At 41.0% G+C, this 25,861-nt stretch overlaps 1 protein-coding gene across 1 annotated transcript in view; it reads left to right on the top strand.

Moving 5' to 3' along the window:
* The window catches only part of FRMD4B (FERM domain containing 4B), a 324,824-nt gene that overhangs the window by 94,800 nt on the left and 204,163 nt on the right, over positions 1 to 25,861 (top strand). The window contains exon 2 of the mRNA XM_044253189.1: positions 4,697 to 4,822. The gene's annotated coding sequence lies outside the window, so the exon portion shown is untranslated. The remainder of the gene's footprint in view (positions 1 to 4,696; positions 4,823 to 25,861) is intronic.

Genomic DNA, 25,861 nt, shown 5'->3' on the forward strand with positions numbered 1-25,861 from the left:
GTAATCTCTTTGACAGCAGCCATAGAAGCATTTTTTTTCCCAATTTATTTATTTTCAGAAAAAACAGTATTCATTATTTTTTCACCACACCCAGTGCTCCATGCAAGCTGTGCCCTCTATAATACCCACCACCTGGTACCCCAACCTCCCACCCCCCCCGCCACTTCAAACCCCTCAGACTGTTTTTCAGAGTCCATAGTCTCTCATGGAAGCATTTTTTTTTTAAGATTTTATTTATTTGTCAGAGAGAGGGAGAGAGAGCGAGCACAGGCAGAAGAATGGCAGGCAGAGGCAGAGGGAGAAGCAGGCTCCCTGCCAAGCAAGGAGCCCGATGTGGGACTCGATCCCAGGACGCTGGGATCATGACCTGAGCCGAAGGCAGCTGCTTAACCAACTGAGCCACCCAGGCGTCCTGAAGCATTTTTTCTAGATGTCTCCTTTGGCAAGGGAAACAAAAGCAAATTAAACTATGGGAATACCCCATATTAAAAGCTTTTGCACAGTGACAGAAACCAGCAACAAAACAAAAAGACAACCTACTGAATGGGAGATGTTTGCAAATGACATATCCAATAAGGAGTTAATATCCAAACTATATAAAGAATTTATGCAACTCAACACCCAAAAACCAAATAATTCAATTTTTAAATGGGCAGAGGACTATGCAGAAACATTTTTCCAAAGATAACATACAGATGGCCAACAAACACTTGAGAAGATACTCAACATCACTAATCATCAGGAAATTGCAAATCAAAGCTATGTTCTAACTCTGAAGTTCTGAGCCATTTCCTACTTTTGCCTAAAGAAATTCAACTGGAATTTTTATTGGAATTAGGATAAATTTTTTAAACAATTTGGGAAGGACTGCCATGTTTACAATATCTTCATATTGATGACTATAGAATATATTACTTAATTTAATCAGGTATTTTATGTCAATAAAATTTTAAAGTTTTCTTCATGTAAAAAAAAAAAAGGCAAAGCAAAACCACAATGAGATATCACCTTACACCTGTCAGAATGGCTAAAATCAGTAACATGAGAAATGGCAAATGTTGGCAAGGCTGTGCAGAAAAAGGAACCCTTGTGCACTGTTGGTGGGAATGAAAACTGGTGCAGCCACTATGGAAAACAGTATGCATGTCCCACAAAAAAATTAAAAATTGAATTATCACATGATCCAGTAATTCTACTAGTGAGTATATATCTAAAGAAACAAAAAACATTAATTCAAAGAGATACAACACCCTTAGGGTTGTTACAAATTTATTTATAATAATGAAGATTTGGAAACAACTCCAGTGTGCATCAATAGATGAATGGATGAAGAAGATGTGGTATATATATGCAATAGAATATTACTCGGCCATAAAAAAGAATGAAATCTTGCCATTATTTATTTATTTACTTGTGAGAGAGAGGAGAGCACACAAGCAGGCAGAGGCAGAGAGAGAAGCAGTCTCCCTGCTGAGCAGGGAGCCCAATGTGGGACTCGATCCCAGGACTCTGGGATCATGACCTGAGTTGAAGGCAGACACTTAACAGGCTGAGCCACCCAGGCATGCCTCATCTGTGGAATTTAAGTAACAAAACAAATGAAAAAAGAGAGAGAGAGAGGCGAACAACAACAACAAAATACCAATTCTAAATTATAGAGAACAAACAGATGGTTTCCTGAGGGCAGTTGGGTGGGGGATGGATGACAGAGGTGAAGGGGTTTAAGAGGATCCTTATTGTGATGAGCACTGAGTTATGTATAGAATTGTTGAATCACATTATTGTGCATATGAAACTCATGTAACACCGTTTATTAATTATTTGTGAATTTAAAGAAAAATAAAATGAGGCTTTAAGGCTGTTAGGGTAGCCCTAATCCAGTCTGACTGGTGTCCTTATAAGAAGAGGACATTTGGACACAGTAGGAGACACCAGGGATGTAGGCACACAGAGAAAAGACGTGGGAAGAGACAGCAAGAGGGCAGCCACCTGCAAAGGAGAAACCACCCTTGCTGCAACCTTGATCTTGGTCTTCCAGCCTCCAGAACCATGAACGCTGTTCAAGCCACCCAGCATGTGGCATTTATTGTGACAGCCTAAGCAAACTGGTACAGAAGTAATCATATGTCATCTGCCCTAACCTGCTGAGACCTTGAACGACTTTGCTCACCCTCAGGTACTTAATATCACAAGTATCCTTCACTGAGTTTTATGGGGAAGTTATAGGATATGCTCTAATTGCATTTGCATATTTGGTGTGTTCAAAGATCTTAAAGACATATCCTTCATAAATGCTACCAGTTTTTGTGGATTATATTCCCATAGTGCTTTTAGCTTATTTCTCCTTAGGAAGGACACATAGGGAGCCAGAGAGTATTATGCCAAGTGAAATAAGTCAATCAGAGAAAGAAATACCATACGATTTTACTCATATCTGAAATTTAAGAAACAAACGAGGAAAGGGGAAAAAAGTGAGACAAGCCAAGAAACAGACTCTTAACTATAGAAAACAAATTGAGAGTTGCCAGAGGAGAGTTGGTTGGGGGTTGGGGGGAAATAGGTGTTGGGGATGAAGGCGTGCACTTGCGATGAGCATCCCGTGATGTATAGAAGGACAGGATCATGATATCGTACTCCCAAAACTAATATTACACCGTTTACAAAGCATGCAAGAATTAAAATTTAAAAATGAAAAAACAAAATCGATGAAGAACTCACTAGCTGTGTATTACCTCAGACAAGGTATCATATTTCCCCAACTCTGTTTCCTCATCTTCATAATATAATAAAACCTGTATGATTTTCAGAGTTTCTAGAGTGCCAGCTGCAATGTGAGTGCTGTGCCCCCAGCACTGTATGGCTTATGGTGGGCACGCAATGATTAGTTGCCTTTCCAGGCAATCGGGAAATAATCTGTTTCTCTCTTTTCTGTCCTTATTGTTGTTGTTGTTTTAAGACTTATTGATTTATTTTAGAAAGAGAACAAGCCCAAGTGGGGGGAGGGGAAGAGGGAGAGAATCTTCTAGCTGACTCCCCGCTGAGTGTAGAGCCTAGTGCCGGGCTTAATCTCATGATCCTAAGATCATGACCTGAGCCGAAGTCATGAGTCAGCCACTTAATTGAGCCACTCAGGCGCCCCTCTCTTTTCTGCCCTTGTGATCTGAGCTGCCATCAACTGTGCAGTCTTTGTTAACACTAAAGAAGTAAGGGACTTAATGAGTTTCCTTATACCTGATGCCAGATGTTGCCTGTTCTATCATTATTTATAAGACTTAATGACCCCTCAAGGAACTTGTGTTACCTGGTGGACACATGAAAAGTTGTAGAGAGATGTTTTGATAATGCAGAAAATGAACTGAGTCATCGTAGTGCCGATTCCCCCTATATCCTTCTGCAAGTCACCTTCTCTCTCTCTGAGCTGCCTTTATCTTATCTGTAAAGTGGAGTCTGGGACTACACTATACCTCTCGTATATTCTAAACCCAGTCTTTTACCTGGAAGCCATGGGGCCTAGGAGACGTGAGAGGTCTTCTTCCTGATTGGGTACTACCCAAGCCATCACCCTAGTCCCATGGCTACACTCTATCAACCTGCAATCCCACTATTTCAATTTAATTTGGTTAGCATTTTAATGTTTACTGGAAAATACCTTACATAAAATTAGCATCTTACTAGCTTTAAGATTCAAAGATAAGTGAACTATTTTGTTTCCTAAAACAAATCTATTTTTGTCCTAAAAGGATACTGAAAACATTGCCTGCAGGAGACTCCCAACCTAAACCATGCCGCATTGTGGTGGCGCTCCTGTTAGAAAAGGTGTATGGGTCACATGGCGTCCGCAAGGAGACGGGGGCCAAGGCGCTGATGAACAAATCGTACTGAGTTCTTTCTGCGTCCTGTCGCCATCTTCCACGTCACTCCTGTGTCCTTGCCCAGGCAGAGCTGAGGAGCGGGTGGAATGGGGAGGTGCCGCGGGGCTGGTTCCACAGTTGAATTTTATTTACCCACATGGCAAACCAGGGAGTGTCACCCCTGCCGCTTCCGCCCTGTGGTCCAGTTTGTGCACACCGATGTGTGTGAAACAGTTTGGCCCATAGTTGACAAGGAGAAGCTCACTTCCTGACTCTAGGAAGGCTTCTGAAGAATGGCTATTGCCCTTTCTTTTATAGGGAAAATGCCACGTACATGTAAATGAGCATCTTATGGCATAACACACACACTAAATTTCATCAGTATTCATGACATGCATTCCCTTCTCTCCACAACTGACAGCTGTTAAAAATGAGATTGGGGAGCGCTATCCTGGTTCCGGTGACTCTGGAACATGGATTCGGAGGGGAAATTCTATTGATGACTCCCACTTTCACAGCCCTGATTTTACAACTGACTGGAGATAAGGTTTAGCCCTGCAGAATCTCCCCTCCAGAGACAGCGACACCCTCTCCTCAATGAAATGCATTATGGAAGGGGCCAAATCAGTACCAGATCTCTGGTTGTTGAGAATTGCCTCAGTTTCATTAGTATTTTGAGATAGCTCTCTTTTAAATCTCATTAGGGTAAATTTCTAAAACTGTGATTAAACTGTAGCCTGCCAAGGGAAAATTAGAAATAAATTAGAAGTATCACCAATCTGAGAGCTCCTGTTCTTTGCTGTGCGCCTACGGAAATTAAGGAGCCTCTCTTTTCTGCGTTACAGGCTTTGATGACAAATCCAGAAGAAAGAATGTGTGAAAGAAAAAGATGACATCTGCGCACAGCCAATCAAATCTGAAGATTATTACAGTGAAAACGAAAAGAGGGCAAGAGAATACTTACTAGGAAGGTAAGCGGACATCTCTATTAATGCTGAAGTCTGATGGCTTAGAACAAGAGAGTGGGTTTCCACATGTCCATGCGTGAGTGTACATTGACTTGTCAAATGGGGATAGGATAGGATGGATAGCTTATATGATATGATCTAACATCAAAATATTTGTGCTGTAGCATGAGGAAGAAAATTAGTACATGCAGTTAGCTCCCTATTCTCAAATGAATCCCAAATGCCCAAAAGTTGAATCATAGACTCGCCTTTTATAAAGGGGTTCTCTTCTCAGACAGCAAAACAAATAAAAACCTGGTAAGTCCTGCACTAATTATCCAGCGCCATCGACACATTTCCTCCAGTGTATTTCTAATATTTTATACACTCAGTATCTTTTTGTTCACAGCTGAGCACTTGACCCGCGAAGTCTAGTGGGCAGTTAGGCAAGCTCATGGTTGACTGTTTTCACGCATGCAATGATTTTCATGCTTAGCTTTACTGTAATAAATGTGTGCTTTGTACCTTTAATATTAATACTTTGGGGATTTTTTGCCCCATTTTCCACTGCTTTTTATAAGATAATAAGAGGGGAAATGAAATATATCATTATAGCGGTGCTCTGCAAACCAAACTGCCAGGCGTGTAGGCAGTCCTACTCTATGATATCTCGGATTTTTCTTCATTAGCTGATCTCAGAAGTCCCTTTTTGATGCGCAAAGGTAATTTGAAGGATATTAACATATAATGTGCAGAAGTATGGGTTATGTACAAGCAGCAAGTACAGCAGTTGAGGACAGTATTTTTGCAGTCAAAATGCCTCCTTGAGTGAAATAAACAGTTGGATTGCAATGTCCACATGCCTGCCAGGGAGGACTGTCACCTAGCCATCACGGACACGGACTCAAGATTCTTGCTGTTCCACGGACCACTTTTATGAGTGTGGCCAAAATGATTAATCTTCCTTTGCCTTTTTTTTTTTTTTTTTGAGTCAAAGAGGGTTAGTAGATGAGACGAATTAATAGATAGAAAGTGCTTGGAAGAATGGCAACCGCACAAACAGGGCTCAGTAGTTCATAGCTGATTTGATCATTGAGCAAAGTAGAGTCTCCTTCAGGGATGGAAATTAACCGTTGTTGGTTTTTTGCGGAGTAGGATGTGGAGGAGCCTAAAAGATGTAAGGGAAGCGGAGGGGACAGTCTAACCCTGGGTTCGTAGGCACTGTCCACGCCGCTATCATGGGAACCCATGAGGTTAAGGTAAAAGCTCTCAAACTCTTAGTCATTTAGGTACTTTGAGAAGAATCAGAGAATATAAATGTTAAGTGATGTAGGATCTTAAATTACAAATCAGGTCATCTCAGACTCTTGGCTGTAATCTGTAAGGCATGGTATGATCTGGCCATGGCCACTTATCTCGCCCCTCTCCCTCTTAGTGTTCTGGGCTCACCCATTCCTTCTTCATGTCCCTCTGAATCACACCAGCTCTTTTGCACGCACTAGCTGCGTGACACGTTACCCATGAGCCTTTGCGCTCACTACCCAGCCCAGCCTGTAAGCCCTCCCTCCCTGCTCCTGACCCCCTTGTATGTTCCTTCCATCTGTCTCAGACCTGTCTGCGAAAGAGAACCCCTACCCCGTGACATCATCTCCCAATATAACACCCCTACTGACATTTTTATCAACGGTAACTGTGATAGCCTTTTTGTCCATATTCTCCCAACAAGTAACACTGAAAATTCTTTGTGCCCTTACCATCTGACAGGTGATGAGCTTGGCTATTTAAAGTAGGTAGAAGAGAGGGACACTTGGGTGGCTCAGTCGATTAAGCATCTGTCTTCAGCTCGGGTCCTGATCCCAGTTGGGATCAGGTCCCACAACAGTCTCCCTGTTTAGTGGGGAGTTTGCTTCTTTCTCGCACTCTGACCCTCCCCTCTCTGTTTATGCTCTCTCTCTTTCTCTCTCTCTCTCAAATGAATAAATAAAAAATTTTTAAAAAAATAAACTAGGTAACAGAGAGGATGCACAGATCAACAGAAAGGGCCGGAGTTAACCATTCATTCACTCATCGTCAGAGCCTGTCTCCTTGATGGCACTCATTCTTACTGGGAATTCTTTTTTCTTTTCTTTTCTTTTTTTTAAAGATTTTATTTATTTATTTGACAGAGAGAGATCACAAGTTGGCAGAGAGGCAGGTAGAGAGAAAGAGGAGGAAGCAGGCTCCCTGCTGAACAGAGAGCCCGATCTGGGGCTTGATCCCAGGACCCTGAGATCATGACCTGAGCTGAACACAGAGGCTTAACCCACTGAGCCACCCAGGTGCCCCGGAAATTATTTTCTTTATTCGGTTCTTCAGTAATTTTTCCCACCTTCCTTACTGGTCTGTAAGTTCTGCAAGGCCCAGGATAGTGTTTTCATGATAGTATTCTGGGATCCTGGTCCAGCAACTGCTGTATATGATGTACTTGGAAGCATTCTAGGAATGACAGAATGACAGAAAGCGACGGGGTACCTGATCTCAGGAGCACAGGTCTTGTCATTGAGACGGATGATTGCTTTACAGGACTTGAGGTTCAGAACTAGAGCAGGGAGATAATCAGTGGGCCTCACAAAAAATTAGCCTCATGGGGGCAGGAGCGAGATTCTAAATGCTGACTCATCAACGCAAATAAGGACCAACTTGAACAGTTGTAGACGTGTACAGTTGGACAGGATGTTTACCCTTCAGATGCAGGATTGTGTGGAGGTGGGCAGAATTCAGGGGTGGGGCTCAGGGCAGTGATCACTTGCCCACCACTATGGAGGAAATTTTAGTATTTTAATATCAATGCAGCTGCATACATGCATTGTTACTGAATATCAGCCCTGATTATAATGTACCTTGTTTAAATAACCAACTGCACCTGTCAGACTGGCAAGGATGAAAAAAAAAATTCTTAATACTCCCACGGGGAAGACACAGACAAAAAGGCTCTCAGAGTCACTGTTAATGGAACTGTCAGTAAGAGCAATATTTTTGGAAGCTAACTTGGCAGTATTTATCAAAATGTTAAATGCACATTTCCGTTAACCAGATAATAGAACTTTATCTTCCAGACAAACTGGTATGAGTCCAAAATGCTGTATGTACAAGTGAGATCACTCTAGTGTTGTTTTAATAACAAAAATATGGGAGCAGTTTATATTATCTATTAATAGAAGAGCAGTAAATAAGTGATGGCATTTCCATCCAATGGAACAATGTGGCCCATGAAATGTGTTAAGGATTTCCTGCCGAAATTGTGTATACTATGCATATAGTATAGCAAATACTGTTTGTTGAAAGCAAATGAACATAACCCACATGTCCATCAGCAGATGAATGGACAAGCAAAATTTGGTCTTCAGTGGAGTATTCTTCAGCCATAAAGAGGAATGAACTTCTGATACATGTTACAATATGGACGAACCTTGGAAACATTATGCTAAGTGACACCAAAGGACTAACATTACACAATTTAACTTACATGAATTATCTGGAATAGGGAAATTCATAGAGCAAGTAGAAATTATCAGGAGCTGGGATGAGGGAGGAATAGGGGGCTAGTGATTCATGGCTACTGTTTGGGGTCCTGGAAAAATTCTGGAGACAGACATTGGTGATGGCTGCAAAACACTGTGACTGTAATTAATGCTAGAGAATTGTATACCTAAAAATGACAAAAACAGCAGATTTATGTCCTGTTTTATCAGAATTTTTAAAACTTGAAAGAAAAAAACAAATGAACAAAACAAAAATAAAAGCAGGCACACGGGGTGCCTGCGTGGTCAGGGGGTTAAAGCTTTTGCCTTTGGCTCAGGTCTTGATCCTAGGGTCGTGGGATCGAGTCCCGCATCGGGCTCTCTGCTCAGCAGGGAGCCTGCTTCCCTCTATCTCTCTCTCTGCCTGCCTCTCTGTCTGCTTGTGATCTCTTAAATAAAATCTTTAAAAAAAAAAAGCATGCATGCACACACACACACACACGTGCACGCACATCCATGGGTACAATATAGTCTGGAAAGATACCTGCAGATTTTGATGGCGATTGTCTAACAGATGAAATGAGTAGGCAGAGCAGGAGAGAAGAAAACTTTGTCCCATATACTTGTGAATTTTTTGCATTTTTCACAGGAAGCATATATTTTAACATTTTTTGAATTAGAGAGTTTTTTTTTAAGTCATCCTGACCTGTGGTAAAACCATGGAATGGTAAAACTTTCCAGTCTGCTGCCAAAACAATCCTGAAAGGTCTGTTTACAATTGAACATGTTCACATCTAATATCCTTCTGCAATGTTTAACCTGGAGTGTGAATTTAATTACAATTTAAAATGCGAAATCATTTTCCTTTTCTAGATTAAATGGTATCTTGTGGAAAACAGGCTCTTGATTTAGAAAGAATTTGGTCTTATCCCTCCCTCAATGAAGACAGAGTCCTCTATCTCATAACTTCCTGCAAAGCAAGATACTTGTATTTCTCGTTTTATATCCCCTTTGCGGGTAAAGCATCTAAGGCATGTTGGCTATAAAAAATGAGCCTCAATATTAGAACATCCAGAAATTTTTATGCATAACAGATTTTTTTTAAATCCCTAATAAAATTCCATATAAATAGAATTTTAATGGGTTCCCCATTTTCCAAAATGTTTAAACCCTATCCCATGGTCATAAGTTTATATAAGTAGAGAAGATAAATGGAAGGGTGCACACCCCAGGCTATTCAGGTTGGTGGCCTCAAGGAGATGATCTCATGGATGGTGTCACATGAAAGTTGATTCTTTATATACCTACGCATTGTTTAATTGTTATAACTGAGGGCTTTCCTTAGCAGATTCCTGAAGGTATAAATGGCCAGCCATAAACTGCGCATACTCAGAGTATAAAATTTCAGGGGTGCTTGGTGGGTCAGTCAGTAGAGCATGCAACTCTTGATCTTAGGGTCGTGAGTTTGAGCCCCAGGTTGAATGTAGAGTTTACTTTAAAAAATAAAGAAATAAAAATAAAGTGCAGAATTTGAGGGGAAAAAATGATGTAACTATCTGAGGAGAGGGATGTTTGCTAAATTTATTGTGGTAATACTTTTACAATATGTTTATGTCAAGTCATTATGCTGTACACCTTAAACTTACACAGAGCTGTGTGTCACTTATGTCTCAAGAAAACAAAAAAAAGTGTACACACACACACACACACCCCACACAATGGAATATTACTCAGCCATCAAAATGAATGAACTCTTGCCATTTGCAATGACGTGGATGGAGCTAGAGTGTGTTATGTCAAGCAAAATAAGTCTGTCAGACAAAGACATGCCACATGATTTCACTGATGTGGAATTTAAGAAACAAAACAGGTGATTGTAGAGGAAGTGGGGGAAAAAAAGAGAAAGGGAGGCAAACCATGAGAGATTCTTATTTATAGAGAATAAAAACTGAGGGTTGCTGGAGGGGAGGTGGGTAGGGGATGGGCTAGGGGCGTGGTGGAGAGTAAGGAGGACACTTGTGATGAGCACTGGGTGTTGTGGGGAAGTGATGAATTATTTAATTCTTCTCCTGAAACCAATATTACATTATAGGCTGACTAGAATTTAAATAAAAATTTGAAACAAACAAACAAAAAAAGAAAACAAAAAGGCAAAAAGAGGGAAAGGAGAGCAATGAAAATCATGAAATATTTTCGAGTATCATTAAGAAAGAGGATCCTCTGAGAACCGGGTCTTACCCGCTGTTGGACATTCAGCACTGTTTTGGCAAGAACATGAAGCAACACCTTAGAGCTGAAAAGCCAAAACAAAAGTAAAGTGGACAGTTTGATAAGTTTTGACGTATGTTTATACTCATGAACCCATCACCATAATCAAATTAATGAAAACATCCATCATTCCCAAAAGTCTCCTCATGCACCTTTGTAATCCCCCCTTCCTAGCATACCTATACCCCCTCATGCCCCAGGCAACCAGTGATCTTGTTTCTATCACTGTATATTAGTTTGCATTTCCTACAGTTTTATGTAAATGAAATCCTACACTGCAAATCGTTTTGTCTGGCATCTTCCAGTCAGCATCATTATTTTGAGATTCATCCAAGCTCTAGGATTGTGGATGTTCCGTTCCTTTTTATGGTTGAGTTGAATTTCATTATAGGAATAACCCCCATTTGCTTATTTGTTCACCATTGGTGGACATTTGAGTTGTTTCTAGTTTTTTACTATTACAAATAATGCTACTATGAATATTTGTGTATAAATTCTTATGTGGGTATATGCTTTCACTTCTGTTGTGTAAATATCCTGCGGGAGTGGAATGGCTGGATCGTACAGTAGGTATATGTTTAACTTTTTGAGAAATCGCCAAACTGCTTTCTAAAATGGTTGTACAATATTATATCCCACCTGCACTGAAAGAGTTCCAGTTCCTTCACATTCTTGTCAGTACTTGGTATGACCAGTCTTGTTCCATTTTATCCAGTCAAATAGGTATGTACTGACAACTCATTGCGGTTTTAATGCGCTTCCTGAAAGACAGCTGATAAATATCTTTTCATAGTCTAACTTTCCATCTATATATCTTCTCAACGAACTGTCTGATTCAATCTTTTGTGCATTTTTTAAAAATTGGGTGTTTTGTTTTCTTATTGAATTTTGAGAGCTCTTTATATATTCTGGATGCAAGTCAGATATATGCTTTGCAAATACTTTCCCCCAGTGTCTAGCTTATTTTTTCTTTTCCTCAATGTTGTCTTTTGAAAGGCAAAGGTTTTTATTTATTATTATTGTTATTATTAAAGATTTTATTTTATTTGAGAAATAGAATATGAGTAGGGATTGGGGAGACAGAGGGAGCCCACTGAGCAGGGAGCCTAATCAGACTCGATCCCAGGACCTTGAGATCATGACCTGAGCCAAAGGCAGATGCTTAACCGACTGAGCCACCCAGGTGCCTCCAATGGCAGAGGTTTTTAATAAGTTTAATTTGTTTTAATTTGAGTTATTACAGTGAGAGACATTTACAAATATTTGTCAGCCCTAGTAATTTTTACATTTAGATATTCACCCTCCATGATATCAAGCATATTAAAACACACATATCCCACAGTAAAGAAAATTTTTTGCTCTCTTCCTTTTTTAAAGACTTTTTAATTCTGATTTTGAAATTATTTGTTTTATGAAACTCATCTAGTGTATTATTGGCTGTAATTCTTCAAGACTCATCCTGTATCCTTGATAATTCATGCCAAGTAAAAAACGTAACTTGAAATTAAGAATAATTCCATAATGTGATTTAATATAAACTACAATTAATTTATCAACTAACAAAATTTGACAATATGTTAATTTTTGTAATTTTGTATTAATACGAAATTTAATTTAACTTAAATATTTGTTACTTTAGATTGAGTAGGTCTTTTTCTTGTATTTAGAAGCCACTACGTTTGTTTGCTTGTTTTTTAGCTCTAGAATAATCTTTCTAGGCTCCTGGAAAATGTGTAGCTTCTAGACTTCGGATAAAACAGACTAGTTAAATTACACCTAAGGAAAAATATAATAATTAATAAATTAAAAAAATAGAAAACAGACACAAGTTCTTTTTTTCCTTTCAAAGCAAGAAATAACTTTAAAATCATCAAAGGTGTGTATGAATATAGAAACATCTAAATGTCAGATGAATGGTAGGAATAAAAATATGTGCCCTTCCTACAGAAGTCTGCTTCAGAACCACTTAAAAATGATAAATACTCAACATCACTGATTATTAGAAAAATGCAAATCAAATCCCACAATAAGATACCACTTCACGTCCATTAGGATGGCTACTGTGTGCGTGTGTGTGTGTGTGTGTGTGTGTTTCTAATAAGTGTTGGTGAGACTGGTCAGAAATTGGAATCCTGTGCACTGTTGGTGGGAATGTAAAATGGTGCAGCCCCTATGGAAAACAGTGTGGTGATTCTTCAAAAAATTAAACTAGAACCATATGATCTAGCACTTCTACCCCTGGGTGTAAAAGTATTGTAAACAAAGACTTCTTGAACAGATATTTATACACCAATGTCGATAGCATTATTCACAGTAAGCACTGGTAGAAACAAGCCAAACATCCATTGATAGGTGACTTGATAAACAAAATGTGGTATATGCATATATCCATACTAATGGAATATTAGTCAGGAACCAGAAGGAATGAAATTCTGACACATGGTACAATATGGAAGAACCTTGAAGACTTCTGCTAAGTGAAATAAACCAGACTCGGTATGACATGTATCGTATGATTCCGTTTATATGAGGTTGCTAGAGTTGTCAAACTCTAGGTGGAATGATGGTTGCTGGGGGCTGGAGGAAATGAAGAGTCACCGCTTAGTGGATACGGAGTGTCATTTTGTGTTGATGAAAATGTTCTGGAGAGGGATGGTGGAGTTGATTACCCAACCTCATAAATGCACTTAATGCCACAGAACTGTACACTTAAAAATGGTTCAAAGGGTAAGTTTTATCCTATGCATATAGTTTTACTGCAACTGTAAAAAACATTAAGAGGAAACATTTCCAAGTATTTCCAAATTTAAAAAGCTAATAGCTAAAATATCACCCTAATACCTTTTAGTGATAGCCCAAATTTCTTAATGGTCTCATGGCCCAAAATGAAAGAACAATATTTTTAAGGGGAAAAGAATTACTTTCCTTTTAAATGATGCTTCATACTTTTGACTCTAGTAGCTCGAATTCAGAAACACAAATTGCTAACTAACTGCCCGGCACTCTTTTAAGACTTTACATGTATTGACTCATCTAATCTTCAAAGGCTAGGATAGACTGTTATTTCCAGTTCAGAGATGAGGAAGAACATTGAGAACAGAGAAGTTACGTAACATGCTCAAGGTTATACAGCTGGTAAGAGGTAGCGACACCAGAAATCTGGCTCCAGAGCTCACAATGTCTTTTCCTACCTACTAACTATAAAGAGCTATAGTATCAGGAGAGTGGTCTATAAACTGCATGATCATTTCTAGAATTTCTACTGGATAGTTATATCTGAAAAATTTGAGTGTATTGATGCTCTAGTAGCTTCAGCAAAAGCTTTTGACTTAAAAGACGTAAATATTTTATCTCCAACTGTAAATGATCCTTTACCGTGTACACAGCTTTTTACTAGTGACAGTGTTGGAGGAGATGCAAGAGCATGCTATACATAAAAACGTAAATTTTCGAGACTTTATCAGGCAAAAGCTCTAGAAAGGAAATATCCATATTGGAAGGAAAAATGACCTTATATTCTTTCCTTCCCCCTAAGATTCATGTCTCTCAAATAGTTAGGTTAATTTTAAAAATAATCATGTCTATGTTCAAGTAAATTTAGGAAAAGCTGGATTAAAAGGAGTTAGAATTTCTAGACTGTGGGACTTCATAGGGGCTTAAAATACTAACAAATATTGTAAATTACCAAGAAAGGGAAATCATATGTATAATATATTAAATAATATGTGAGTATAAATTATATAATAAACAGTTGTTTTCCAGAGTTCTTTTACCACTACTTCTCTCATGGAAAATCATGAGCCTTGAGTGCTGGAACACTTTGGGGCGTCTTGGACATACTAGGGATTTTCCAAATCTACCACCAGGGGGCAGTTCCCCTCCACTTATATGCTGACAAACCTTAACCAAAACCTGATTTTCCCTCAGCACACATGAGCAAGCTGACATTTTCCTAGCAGACTTTGCTAAAGATTTTCAAGAGATGAAGAAACGAAATAAGAAAAATAAGAAACCCAAGAAATAGTAATTCCTGAATAAATAGCAAATCTGCAAAACTCTCCTTCCCGAGCCAGTATGGAATACAAATTCTCAGCCATATTGCTCGCCTCTTTCCCCTCCTGTTTCTCGCCCAAGTGATTGTTCTGTCATCTGGACCTCCCGAGAGCATCTGTGGGTTTATCATCTCACAACTGAGGATAAATCCCATGGACCCTTGGGTTTTTACAACTCAAATTATTTCTAATTTAAAAGTCCCAGGTCTGTGCTGTGATCTTTTCTCTCAGACCTGGTTGGCAGCTCTGAGGTACCTCTGAGGTGAGGAACAGATATGGTAGTTCCATGAATGTTCCAGTCATGACTAAATGTACAGTAAATGGTTCACCCTCATGTCCCTTGCCAGGGAAGACATTATTAATCAGCAAAGCATGTTTTCTTTGTAGAACTCAGAACATGTCTCACAGCCCTTCCTGACCCTGGGCTCCAGGCAGGCATTATTTTTTTTTTTTTTAAGATTTTATTTATTTATTTGACAGAGAGGAGAACATGAGCAGGGTGAGTGGCAGGCAGAAGGAGAGGCAGGCTCCCCACTGAGCAAGGAGCCCAACTCAGGACTTGATCCTAGGACCCTGGGATCATGACCGGAACTGAAGGCAACTGCTCAACAGACTGAACCACCCAGGCACCCCTCCAGGTAAACATTACTTCCATTGGATGGCTGGTAATGTGAGTAGGAAAATGCTCTCATCCAAGCCTAGAATATAAATTCCACCCCCTTCTGGAACCTCCTATGGCAACTCTCTCCGGTAATCTCCAAGAACCTTTACCCCAAACACACACACACACACACACACACACACACACACAGGTTTGTGGGTTGAGCCTCTGTCTTCAGCTCAGGTCTTGATCTCAGGGTCCTGGGATCAAGCCCCACATCGGGCTCTCTGCTCAGCAGGGAGCCTGCTTCCCCCCTCTCTCTGCCTGCCTCTCTGTGTACTTGAGATCTCTCTCTCTGTGTCAAATGAATAAAATAAAATATTTTTTTAAAGTCTATTTTAGATCCCCAATAAGGAAACTCTCTATTATAGGCCCATTGGAACCTAATCCATACCGTATGTATAGTGCCCTACACAAATACACACCTTATTGGAAGAAAAGGGTTGTTGCATCCCTGTATGTTCCAGAGACTCCAAACTTGGCCCACTCTGTTGTTTAACTTCTGATTGGTATTGATATCATGTGCTTATGCCCCATTTTGATTAGCATGTCCTTGGAGCTGCCTTTGTACGAGCTGCTCAGGAAACAGCCTGTGCTCTCTGCAGAATTTCAGTGACTGTCAGGCATAAAGAGGCCTTACCTGTTACAGGAGGCTTTGAAGCTAATTGTCATGCGACAGGTGGTTTTTTTCTGTCTTTCTTTCCTTTTCTTCTAACGCTGAAAGCTTATTTTAGCATTCAAGAATAAGAGGAGCAATACAAGGGCGCCTGGGTAGCTCAGTTAAGCTTCTGCCTCAGCTCAGCTCCTGATTCTAGGATTGAGCCCCACATCCAGCTCCCTGCTCAGTAGGGATTCTGTCTGTCCTTCTCCTCTGTTCCCCACCCTCCAGCTCATGCTCTCTCACACTCACTCTCTCAAATAAATAAATTAAAAAAAAAAAAGGAGTAGTGCGGTATAGACAGTAAACTTGAATTCAGTGGTTGGATGGGGTTCTACTCTTTACTGCACACTTAATTTCTTTAGAGCTTTTGGTGAGTTACTACCTAACACCTCCAAGCCTTCTGAAAAATAAAGTCAATAATAATACCTGTCTTGCTGTGGTTCATTTGTAAAATAAATGTTATTGTGTCTCTACTTTGTAGCAAGGACAAGCAGCATTGGGTGGATTTAATGGAATGAGACATGTAACTAATCCGCCTAGTATTGTGACTCCTTTGTTTTTGTTGTTGTTGTTGTTACTCCTTTTTTAAAGTACTGGTGTTTCAGCAGAAGCTGAAGGGGCAAAAGGAAGCCATGGCTCTTGAATTCCGAATCGAGTAGACATGAAATTTAGTTGGTAGACCAGCAGTCAGGATTTCATTTTCATAAATTGCGCCCACGGGGTGAACTTCCCCCAGCAGCCAGTGGGGTGTGCTGTGGGAACAGAGTTACTGCGGGACTGCCACAGCAGGTTTGGGCCACCAGGTCTTGCTTCCCCTCAGGGGTGTGGGGCTCAACTGGGTGAGCAGCAAGTTCACCCGTGCTGCGAATTCTCTGGCTTCTCTTTCCTGTTAAGTTTAACTTCATCCACATTCTAAGGACAGCAGAATGAATTCATGTGTGCCAGACATCCTCTCTGAGTAACAGGCTTTTACAAAGAAAACGATGTGCTTGAGGAAGCATGAGGCAGCAGCGACACTGATGCATTGGGTAATTGTTAAGAAAACATTTTGGAAATACTATAAATGGAATATTAATTGCTGAAGAGATAATAACACTGCGGAAAGCAAGACAAGGGAATCTTGGGAAGCACTAGCATGTCTGCCACCTTCCTATTGTCGGAAGTTCCAGCCTGGCCACAGTGGCCAAGTTCTAATTAACAACTGGTGAAGTTCTATTGACAGCATCTATGACTTTTTTAATATTGCTTTTATTTGGTTTGTGATTTTGAATCTCGTGTTTATTCTTTTAGCCTTGCCTCTTGATATATGCTTCAAAAATCAACCCAAGCCACCTGAGCAAATTTCAGATTTGTCTTTTGATGTTCAAAAGAAAGAACTGGGGGTGCCTGGGTGACTCAGTGGGTTAAAGCCTCTGCCTTCAGCTCAGGTCATGATCCCAGCATCCTAGGATCGAGCCCCGCATTGGGCTCTCTGCTCAGCAGGGAGCCTGCTTCCTCCTCTCTCTCTGCCTGCCTCTCTGCCTGTTTGTGATCTCTGTCTATTAAATAAATAAATAATTTAAAAAAAAAAAGAAAGAAAGAAAGAAAGGAAGAACTGGGTCTTATTCTAAATACGAATTTCCATGTTAAGATTTAAGTTAGTCAATATCCGTCTTATGGCAATTCATTTGTCTTATAAAATAATTCCACTTCTGACATTTTGATAAAAGAAATATTCTTATCTTATTTAATATTTATTCTTATCAGTGACATTGAGGATTTTTTTCCTTCTATTTATTAGCCATTTATATATCTGAGGAAAATTGCTCATTACCATCCTCCTTTTTCTATCCATTTGTTCATTACATTAATAGATCAAGAAGGAAGTCATTGATTCGGGGGTGACAGACCAAAGTACAAGCAATGGGTGTTAATAATACAATCTAGATCACAAAGCCGTTGCAAACAATTAGAGAAGGTGAATTCTCAGCTCCTGCCTAGTCTTTAAAGTTAGGTGTTGTGTTTTGACGTCTCCCTCTTGGACTCAGTCTGGAGCCCACAGATGGCTGGTTTGTCTTTCTGAGGTGCGTATGGTCTCTGTGAGCTCTGTGGCACATTGCAGAGGGCTGGGAGAGAGAGGGAATCTCTGCAGTCCATGCAGAGCCCATGGAAGAAGTGGGCGGTGCTGCCTGACAATCCTCCTTGAGAGAAGGCAGCAGGGGCATTTGTCTGTGAAGGAAGATGGCTCCCCAAGAAAGGGAGCTGCATGGTTCCTCCACCAGTCTGGTCAGTCATTGACTGAATCATATTCATGCATTCTGCGCAAATGTTCGTTGGGATGATGGGAGAATAAGGTACCAGTGACTCCATCTGCCAAAATATTTACAGGGTGCCTGGCTGGCTCAGTCAGTTAAGCATCTGCCTTTGGCTCAGGTTGTGATCCCAGGGTCCTGGAATTGAGCCCCACGTCGGGCTCCCTGTTCAGTGGGGAGTCTCCTTCTCCCTCTCCTGTTGCTGCTCCCCGGGCTTGTGCTCTCTCTCTCTCTGTCAAATAAATAAATAAAATCTTACGCAAAAGATCAGTCAGGTCATTGAGTCCTTTTACAGAGAAAAGCTTTGTGATATAAAAAATTGTGATATACGATTCACAGACGACCTGTACCCCTGGGACTAATAATACATTATATGTTAATTAAAAAAATTTTTTTTAACTTTAAAAAATTGTATAATAACAAAGGTGCTTATTAATGCAGTAAAGAGCCAAGTCGGGTGTACCATAATTTCAATCTAGTCAGGACTATGAACAGTATTTGGAAATATAGGCAGTCGTGGTAATTGATAGAAGATTATCTGCGATTTCTGTTGAGACTGAGTGACCCGTTTGGCTAATATTTCTGTAATTGGTTACTTATATTCAGAACTGAAAAAATACTGATTTTTAAGTAGAAGTGAGTGAAAAAAAATATATTTTTAAAGATTTAATTTTGACACTTATCCGTGTTCCATTCTTGAATTCCATACAAGGATCCCCTGGAAGTCAGGGACCCCTGACTGACATCCCTTGGTCTCTGGCCAGTGGAGGCAAAATGCTAACTACACAGGGGCATGGAGGAATTGTTTGAGGTGATAGAACTGTTCAGTCTTGACTGTGGTGGTGGTTAAATTACTCAAAAATGAGGAATTTCACATATGAAAGTTAGAACTGAAAAAGAGGGAGGGGGGGAGAGAAACAAACAGAAAGGAACATGAGTTATGGGTTGCATATTGCAGCTTACAGAAGTAGCCCCTGGAAACTAGTTCCTTGTGTGTCAGAGCTGGGTTTCTTCACAGTCATCCAGTGCTTTCTGGAGAGTCAGGGTAGCAGTGGTGAGGGGAAAAAGGACCCTGGAACAAGACTTTCCAGGTTTAAATCCCGGCTCTGCCAGATATTTGCTGGAACCCAGAGCAAGTCACATGACCTCTCTCTTGTCTGTTTTATCATCTTAAAATGAATATGGCAATAACCGTCCCTACTTCATAGGATTATTTGGGGATTAAATGGGTTAATATATTTAAAGTTGATAATTAAAATAGTGCCTGGCATCTAGTAAGCACTGTAACGTCATTTAATATTTAGAAATGCTTGAGGGAGAAGCCAAGGTCATGACAAAGAGCTCAGTCAATGTCAGTGATGGCATCAGCAATCACAGAAAGACTGTCTGGTCAGGAGAAGTTCATCATTAACAAAAATGACTGTGTTTATGTGTCCCTAAAACACATCAACTTACTTGTTACTAATCTTCTAAATGCATGTGAAACTTTTTTTTTCTTTTTCTTTTTTGGCTCTGCCTACACCTCACTTCTCAGTTGTATCAACTTCCAACATCCTCTTCCTTTTCCAAATCACTTCCCCTGCTGGACCACCTCACATGATGTGTTTCCAGAGGACAAAGCCAGGGCCTTTTATGCAATGTTTGCAAATGAAAATCACACCCATAGTAAAGGAGTCAGTTCTCTTATAAGACCCTGGTTGACTTTACCATGAATATATAGGTTGAGGTTATTCATTATGACTGATATTTAATATCATTCAGATCATCTACAAAACAGTGTTGAATATTTACAACATGGCAAAATGTTCACCTGCCAAGTTTCCAACAGAATCCTGCTGGGATTTTAGTCCTGGGGTGTTTAATCTGCAAGTGAAGGATTTACTGAAGATAAGTTTCTCAGCCATCTACCAGGCAACAGCCCATTTATCCAGAGAACGAGAAACTGGGGAATCATGCAAACCTAAAATTATGAAATAATCCAAAAACTTCATTTAAAGTAACTTCAACCTTCCTCAGTAAACCTTAAAGGCAATTCATAAGGAGAGAGGATATACAGGATATCACAGCAAGTTCTTTTTAATGTCAGTGAAAATATAGACAGTCCGTTCTCATTTTTTTGTGGAAGTCCTGTTGTATAACTAAATTAGTACTGAATTAGTAAATGCTGAAGCAGCTTCTAAGGGAAACAAAGGGTTAGGTTCTTGTGAATCTCTGGTCACAACATTTTCATTAACCAATTAATATATAACCTTGGTTTATGTGTGTTTCTGTTTCAAGGCACTTTACTGACTGTGTATTGTGGATCCATTAACATTGAACTCATGGTCAACAGAACTGTAACTCATGCCTGAAAGAAATGTCTCCATGTTTTCTTCATAAGGCACATCACAGTTTTCTTATTTCTAGAGACACTAACCAGCATTTCAGTACTGTGCTTTGGGACCATTTTAAACAACAAAGTCACCAAAAAATGCACAAAAAGGCAAAATACGGTGTGTTAAAAAGACCCCGACAAGGACACTTTTTCATGGCACATGCACCGAAATAAGAAGGCAGGATGTTATCTTTGTTGACTGTAACCATGGGGCCTTGCTCAAGGGGTGAATTCACATGTTTTGCCCCCTGAGCCTATCTGAGAATGACTCTAAATGCAGCACATGTTTGACTTGGGGTTTGCAAGTAAATTTTAGCAAGTAGGTGAATTTGCAAATTCGGAATCCATTATAATGAGCATCACTTTATATATAAGAAAAAGAACCTATGTGGTCTGTCCCTCCATTCCTGAACAGGATTAGCTAAGTATAGAACTTACACTGGATAAATGCCCAGTGAATCCTATGCATGTGCCAGAGCCTCCGTGGCTCAAAGCCCACCCATCTCTCCCTCGGAGAGCTTGCAGAACTTGGTGAGGGGGTCAGCAAACTCCAGCCTGTGGGCCAGATCCCTCAGGCTGCCTCTTTTGATATGGTCCCAAGCTAAGAAAGGGGACTTCTTCTTTTTTTTTTTTTTCTTCTTCTTCTCTCTTTTAAATGGATGGGGGGAGGGAATCAAAAGACGATTTCATGACACTTGAACATTTTATGAAATTTAGATGTTGCTGTCCGAAGGTGATGTTTTATTGCAATACAGCCCATGTCTATTTGTTTGTGGCTGTCGATGACTGCTTTCGTGTAATGTGGTAGAGATGAGCCTTTGCCACACACCGTCCACAAAGCTGAAAATATTTGCTATCTAGTCCTTTACAGAAGAATTGAATGACCTGTGATCGAAAACATTGCTAGTGGTCACAGTGTAGGGTCTTGCACAGGGGATTGAAAGCTCTGTGTGTGGGGCGCCTGGGTGGCTCAGTGGGTTAAAGCCTCTGCCTTCAGCTCAGGTCATGATCCCAGGGTCCTGGGATCAAGCCCTGCATCAGACTCCCTGCTCAGCGGGGAGCCTGCTTCCCCCCCCCAATCCCCGCCTGCTTCTCTGCCTACTTCTGATCTCTGTCTGTCAAATAAATAAATAAAATCTAAAGGCTTTGTGTGGCGAGAAAATTTTATCTAGTGGGGAAGGAGGTAAGTTTTAGACAACAGTAAAGAGGACTTTTCCCTTCCTCAGCCCCACGTCCTCCTTTTCAGACAAGGTTAGATTTCAAATGGCTATTAATTAAGTCACTCAAGAATTTACTTCACATAATGAAGCAGGTTACAAACTGTCAGGTTGTTCCTGTAAACAAATCTGTTGAAACCAATGTAGGTGGGACTAGTGGAAATTCAACAAGGAGAAGTAAAAAGGATGACACCAAACTTTTTGTGTTGGAATTATGCAATGAAATTCCAGAAGCTTTGTTTCCTATCAATTAAGAAAGTACAGGGGCACCTGGGTGGCTCAGTCGGGTGGGTGTCTGACTCCTAATTTCAGTTCAGGTCATGATCTCAGGGCTGGGATCAAGCCTCACATCTGGCTCCCTACTCAGTGGTGAGTCTGCTTGTCCTTCTCCCTCCCCATCTGCTTCTCCCCATCCCCCCACCCCCGCAGCTTACGCATGCAGGCATGCTCTGTCTCTCAAAAAAAAAGTACAGTTCATTTTATTTTGTCTGTCTTTGAGCTTTAACAGCTGAAAGTTGTCCTAGAGATCATTTAGACCAAGACCGTCCAAGAGAATTTTCTGCTTGCCTGGGCAGGTCCTGTATCTGCATTATCCAGAATGGTAGCACTGATACATATGGCATTTATAATGTGGCTGGCAGGACTGAGGATCTGCATATTTCATTTTTGTTCATTTTCAATTAAGTCGGAATAGGCGCATGCAGAACTGTCCAGTACCTTATGGAGCAGGTTGCATTTGGACTTAAGATGACTGACTGGCCGGCCAGCTTTCTTAAGTTTGCCTTGAATAGGGTTTTGTTTTTTTTTTTAAAGATTTATTTATTTATTTATTTGACAGAGACAGAGAGAGAGAGATCACAAGTAGGCAGAGAGGCAGGCAGAGAGAGAGGAAGGGAAGCAGGCCCCCTGCTGAGCAGAGAACCCGATGTAGGACTCGATCCCAGGACCCTGAGATCATGACCTGAGCCGAAGGCAGCGGCTTAACCCACTGAGCCACCAAGGCGCCCCTTGAATAGGGTTTTTAAAGGCTTTGGATTTGTTGCCAACATTTGAAGACTGGGGGGATTTTATATAAAGGCCCAAATTCTGGCTTCTTATGGGACATGGAGGTATCTGGAGATACCAGGGATGCCCTTCCGGACAAGACAGTGAGATCTCCAGTCCCCACTGTTCCCTATTGTCTTCTACTCAGCCTGCTGCATCATTGTTGTTACCTGCTTGGTCTCTGTTGGCATTTGAATATGCAATTGCTAATCTAATTCAACCCCCAAATTTTCATATGGGAATCTAAAGCCCAGAGATAGTAAGTACCTTACCCAAAGTCCTCTGGTAATTAATAGTAATTAATAGCCCAACTGGCTCAAACGAGAATCCAGGTGCCTGGCCAGCACTCTTTCTACTCCAGAGCTCTGGCCGAGATCTCTGGGTGTGTAGGGGTAGTGGGAGAGGTGGTACCACCCGATACCTGGGTGTGTCTCAGCTGTCCTCACAAGCCCTATTCTCCTCTACTTCCAGGCCATGGAGAGGTTGGACATTGGGTGAGGGAGGTCTCTGCTTTCCTCCCATCTGGGCTGACTCAGTGAGAGTCACAATGGGCAGTGAGGGCGTGGAAGGGATATAGGCCTGAACTTTCCCTGGCCATTTCCCTCCCCAACTTCCTGCCTCATTGTTTACCGTTGACATTTCCAAAGTTGTCAATGATGGCGCATCTGAGAACCCATTGTTGGCTGTTTATCCCACCTTGTATCTCTGCCTTCCCTCTGCTTATTTGGGTCCACCTCTGTTTTTCCAAAGGCCTTTTGACTTATCTCTGAGGTCCTAGTTGATTAAATCTTGGGGCAAAAACCTTAAATGTGCTAAGAAAGCTTTTGAAGCAGTCTTTCACAGAATGAGAGTTAAATTATATTGGGCATTTCTCTATTCTCTTGTCCTGCTCAGGTCAAGGCTAATTCAGAAAGAGATATAGCTTAGTGGCTTTGGAAATATATTCACCTGGATTTGAGCCCTTGTTCTGCCAGTTGCCAGATCAATGACCTTGGGGAAAAAAAATCCCTTAACCTCCTGGGCCTGAGTTTCCTCAAATGTCAAAATACCTACTTCATAGGGCTGTGGGTGAGGAATAAATCTGATAATGAATGTAAAATAGAAGAAAGCATAGCGCCCGTGACAGAACGAGTGCCCCACAGATGGAAAGGATGGAGCGTTCATTTTTACCATGTCCCTTTCCATACATCTGACCTTCTTTCTCTAGAGAGGAATCTGCCCTGTTAATCAGGCCACACCCCTTCTGAAATCCTTCCCTGGGGTTATCTTGTTTATAAGCTCAGCAGATCAACTACCTCGACCCATTTTAACCCCAAACTTGTTTTCTTACAGTGCATTCTCCAAGTTCTGCTCTGTGTACTCTGCATGGAAACTTCCATTTACTACTTGATTCCTGACTTTAAAAGCCCTCTTCCCTCCTTTTTCCAAGTGTGGAGCTGGAGTTGGCATTCATGTTCTTCTGCCTGTGATTCTCACCTGCCCAGGATCCAGTTCCTCTTCTCCTAAGAGAACCCCAAAGAATTAGCCTTTAGGCTTGAGTGAGGCTCCTCCCACAGCCTTTTCTGGTATGAGGTTTGGACATGGGACTGAGGTCCCATGAGCTGGGGAAGAAGAACAGAATGATCCTGTTGGAATTATTAGGGAACAGAATCTCTCTTCCTCAGGAGTTGCTAAACTAGCTTAGCCCTGCTAGGGGCCACCTCGGGCTCCCCTGGGGAAGCAACAGAGAGATCAACCCTGAGGAGACAGAACTGGGAGACAGAGAGGGACAGAGTCCAGAGCATCAGTGCCTGAAGGCAGATACCCATGGGCTTTGCAGAAGTGAGAGCCAGTAAACTGCCCCCATTCACTTTATGAGCTTTATTTATCCATGTTTGCTTTGATGGGCTTGAGTTGGAGTTCTATCTCGGAAACTAGAAGAGTTCTGCTTAAACTCTGCCCTTTCTAAATTTCCCCCAAATCCATCTCCCAGCGTATTTCCAGTTACTGTGCATCCATTTGTTGGTTCTGAATGACGTTGTGTTTGTCGCATGCCTTTCCTTCAAAGTGTACTTTGCTCTCTGGGAGCAAATGGACTTGAAGTCAATCGTATTAATTTTCTATTGCTACATGACGCGTTACCACAAAGCTGGTGGCTTCAACAATGCACACATATTATCTCACAGTTTCTGTGAATCAGAAGTCTGGGCACAACTTCAGTGGGTCCTCTGCTCAAGGTTTCTCCAGGCTGATATTTAAGTGTTGACTGGGACTGTGATCTCATCTGAAATTCAAGATCTCTTCCAAGATCACTGACGATTGGCAGAATTCAGCTTATTACAGTGGGAGGACTGAAGTCCTCACCTCCTGGAGGCTACCTGCAGTTCCTTGCCATATGCCCCCCACCAACATGCCAGTTTGTTTTGTGAAAAACACCAGAAAATCATCTTTCTCTCCAATTTGCTAATAAGATAGAGTAACAAGGGCCAGTAACAGTCCATTACCTTTGGCCCGTGGGGTAATCTAAGCAAGGGAGTGACAGCCCATCATCTTCTCCATATTCTCCCAGCTGAAATCAAGTTTACAGGTCCTGGCTACACTTAAGGAAAGGAGATGACATAGGCCCTAACACCAGGGTGTGAAAGTCATGGGGGCCTTGTTAGAATTTTACCTACCACACCAACTTTACCTCCCCCCAAATGATCTAAGCCCAGTGTAGAACAGTAAGATACATTGATAAGTCAAGTTGTTCTGCATACATGTAGATTTCTAGTAAATACATGTTGTTAGTTATAATGTGGGTGTGTGTGTGTGCATTTTAGGATTGAAAAGATAGCTGCAGGAGGCTGAAGATCCCCCCCCCATCAGAGCCCAAGCTATCCGAGCTTAATCCCTAGAATCTGTAAATGTTGTCTCATATGGCAAAGACTTGGCAGATGTCATGAAGTTGAGGTTCTTGAGATGGGAGGATTATCCTAGATTCTGTGGGTGGGCCCTACATGCATACAGTTGTCCT

Source organism: Neovison vison, chromosome 6, assembly GCF_020171115.1.
Source record: "Neovison vison isolate M4711 chromosome 6, ASM_NN_V1, whole genome shotgun sequence".
Classification (NCBI taxonomy): Eukaryota; Metazoa; Chordata; class Mammalia; order Carnivora; family Mustelidae; genus Neogale; species Neogale vison.